Raw genomic sequence first — 3,727 nt, 5'->3', positions numbered from 1 at the left:
AAATTTAACTTTTATTTTACCGTGCCAATAAATATGATCATCACTGTATATATATATATATATATATATATATATATATATATATATATATATATATATATATATATATATATATGCAGCAGGCTCCTTCCGTGTCTTGGACAGATTATAGATACCCACGAAGGGTTGCTTGCGCGTTAAATTTTTGTGGCAGGAGGTGCGCAATCTCCAACCACACCTCTCCTGAGACGACATTGTTAAATACCAGTGGCAAGTGAAGTACAGGACGACTGGAAACAAATGCCGAGATAAGCGGAGAGCACATACAGCGCCTAGAATTCCCAAATGGTCACCCATCTAGTACTGACTAGGCTCAACGCTGCTTAACTTCGGTGATCTGACGATAACCGGTGTGTTAACGCGATTATGCCGTATATATATAAAATTAAAAATTAAAAATCGGTTTCATAAGGATGAACACAACAAAGTTAATAAATTGTACGATCGTTTCGGAAACGATGTTTTATTGAGATAGACATTAAGTCATGGACAATAATTTTAGCATATAGTTTTTGAAACAAAGTCTCCTCATCAGTAAAAATATTTGGCGTGTTTTTTTTAAAGACACCAAAAATTAAAATACACTCTGCTCTTTAGACTGCTGTTCTAATCCCCTTTAAACTATATATATATATATATATATATATATATTATTTAAATATTAATTATTAATTATTAATTAATAATTACTAGGTGCATAAAAGTAAGTAATCTATATACATGCATGTTTCAGAGTTTAATCTTCATCAGTATAGCTAGACTTTATTGACAAAGATCGATCCTACAAAGGCTCGATAAGTAGTCTGGTGTCTTACCACGGGACCACCGGGTCCTTGCCAATTTTATGCACGATTTTTATCGCTTATAAATGTAAGATTGTTGAATTTTTATTCATTTTTTTTTTTATTAACGATTAATTTCTTTCTTTATTCTTTTTACTTCGCCCCCCCCCCCCGAGCGTTTATATTATAAGAAAGGGGTTATTTACCCTTTGTTTAAATTTTTCTTCTCCCACATTTTTAGGACGTATTTACTTTTTTTATTTTAAATATTAATTATTAATTAATAATTAATAATTACTACGTGCATAAAAGTAAGTTACCTATATACATGCATGTTTCAGAGTTTATTCTTCATCAGTATAGCAAGGACCCGGTGGGCCCGTGGTAAAACATCAGACTACTTATCGAGCTGTTGTAGGATCGATCCTTGTCAATAAAGTCTAGCTATACACTTCTGATGATGAGTAAACTCTGAAACATGCATGTATATAGATGACTTACTTTTATGCACGTAGTAATTATTAATTAATAATTAATAATTAATATTTAAATAAAATTATAAAAAGTAAATACGTCCTAAAAATGTGGGAGAAGAAAAATTTAAACAAAAGGCAAATAACTCCTTTCTTATAATATAAACGCTCAGGGGGGGAAATAAAAAAAAAGGAAATTAATCGCTAATAAAAAATAAATAAAAATTCAACAATCTTGTATATATATATATATATATATATATATATATACAGCGGGGGGGGGCTTTCTGGGCGTAAAATACGCTTAAACGTGATATTTTAATTTATCCAGATTCCGTATATATTATTACAGAGTCGTGATTTCAAAAGTAAAAAAATGGGTGTTATCAGCTAGACTGAAATCGAAACTACAGTTTCAATTATACCAGTCATCATAGGAGCAACTGGGCTTATGAAAAAGAACTTTAAAAAGTACATAGCAAGCATACCCGGTGAACCAAGTGCAAGTGAAATACAAACGATTGCACTGAAAGGGACGGCTAGAATCCTGAAAAGATCTCTTGGTTGGACTCACTAAAATAGGGGTAAATGTCAGACATCTGGTTGGATGTCCCATCCCCTAGAAGAAAAAGTTTAAGAAAAATGAAAAAAAAAAGGGGAAAAGTCAGCATGCAAAGCTGGTAATTGTACCATAGCGACACGCATATGAATCGATTAAAAATTAAAAATTAAAAATAAAAATTAAAAATTAAAAATTAAAAATAAACTAAGAAAAATGTACAAAATGTATAACGATTTTTTTTTTAATTTTCACCCATTTTTCACTCCTTAAAAACTATTTTAACTGTCCAAAGACGCATAAAAGAACGGTGTATAAAAATCCAATCATTTGAGGCCCGTAGTACTGCTCTGCGACTGTTAGATCTGGAGGAGATAGAGTTTGAAAATATGGAGACAGACAAACATACTTTTATATATTAGATGTATATATATATATATATATGACTTTCACTTTCGATTTCTCCTTTTATGTACTTGCCTCTCTTTCTTTGTCTTGTTCCTTTCTCTCTTTCTCTTTTTATTATTTATCTTGTTCTTTGTCTTTACCGTTTCCTTCTCTTTTTCGTTTCTTCTTTCTGTCTCTCTCCCTCGTTCTCCTTTGCTCTCTTATTCTCTCTCTCTCTCTCTCTCTCTCTCTCTCTATCTATCTCTCTCTCTCCTGATTCTCTCCTCTCTTACATTTTTATCTTTCTAACTCTCCCTCTTCTCTCTCTCTCTCTCTCTCTCTCTCTCTCTCTCTCTCATTCTCTCCCTCCTTTTGTTCACCTGTTTCTTTTTGTCCCGCCCTATCGCTCTCTCTCTCTCTCTCTCTCTCTCTCTCTCATGCTCTCTCTCCTCTTTTATTTTCGCTAATCCCCCCTCTCTCTTTTTAAATTTCGTTTTCACCTTCTCCTTTTACTTTCCTCTCTTTCTTCCCCCCTCTCTCTCTCTCTTCCTCTCTGTCTGTCTGTCTGTTCGTCTCTCTCTCTCTCTCTCTTTCTCTCTCTCGCTGACGCTATGATGTCGCTTGGCCAAGATCAAAGTGTAGTGTCTGTTCCGGCAGATACTACAAGCAAAGACCATATGTGGGGGTAACCCCACATATCAGACCTTGGTCAATGAAGAGGAGACCCTTCATACCAGTTGTCACTATCCAGCTCCCATTTCCCACCCATCGGGAGCTGGCCCCTTTCCCCTCCCCCTCCCCCTCCCCCTTTCTCCAAATTAAAAAACGGCCTTGTGCCCAATTTGCTCGGTGGGGAAACAAATAAATACAGCCCTTGTCAAAGAGAAAAAACAAGTAGAGTACTTTTACTTTTTAGCGGACCTTGAAATCTCGACCCTCCCCTTCTACCGTTTTAGAGGAGATCAAATTTGGAATAATATTCTCTTTTTTTTTTTTTAATTTCTGGGGTTTTCTTATGGAAATCGCACCAGACAAGCCATGGAACCACTTGATGTAAGGAGCGAAATCTAAAAATACTAATTCCAAGTCAAAAGCCAACAAAAAATTTTATGCGAGTACATTTCAATCGAGTAAACAGCAATTCTTCCTCCTCTGTCAGACGATAGAATAAAATAAAGGGAGCGAGAATTACGAGGCTGACGAAAAATAAACTTAAGGTCAATTTCTAATCTCTATACTCTGTTTTCTACTTTTCGCCGACTGCGATTCATCTCTCAGTTTCTCTGTTTTTCAAAATAGCCGACGCTCATCTCCGACTCATTGATTGTTTACGTCTCAGTGTTCCACGCTTTATTATGATTGGTCGGCCAATGGGAACCTCTGTTTCAATTAATACTTTTATTGAGAACCTTTTAGTTTAGACAAGTTTTAAAATCCACTAACTAATCACAAATCGTATCTAATTTTTCTGCTTTATTACGATTGGT

General features: G+C 34.8%; 1 pseudogene; it reads right to left on the bottom strand.

Annotated features, from left to right (window-relative positions):
* Window positions 1-299: 299 nt before the first annotated feature.
* Window positions 300-416, bottom strand: LOC145248588 (5S ribosomal RNA; annotated as a pseudogene).
* Window positions 417-3,727: the final 3,311 nt, after the last annotated feature.

Source organism: Euprymna scolopes, chromosome 26, assembly GCF_053919585.1.
Source record: "Euprymna scolopes isolate OS-2025 chromosome 26, ASM5391958v1, whole genome shotgun sequence".
Classification (NCBI taxonomy): domain Eukaryota; kingdom Metazoa; phylum Mollusca; class Cephalopoda; order Sepiida; family Sepiolidae; genus Euprymna; species Euprymna scolopes.
Note: the sequence above shows the minus strand (reverse complement) of the source record. Positions and strands in the feature narration are given on the sequence as shown.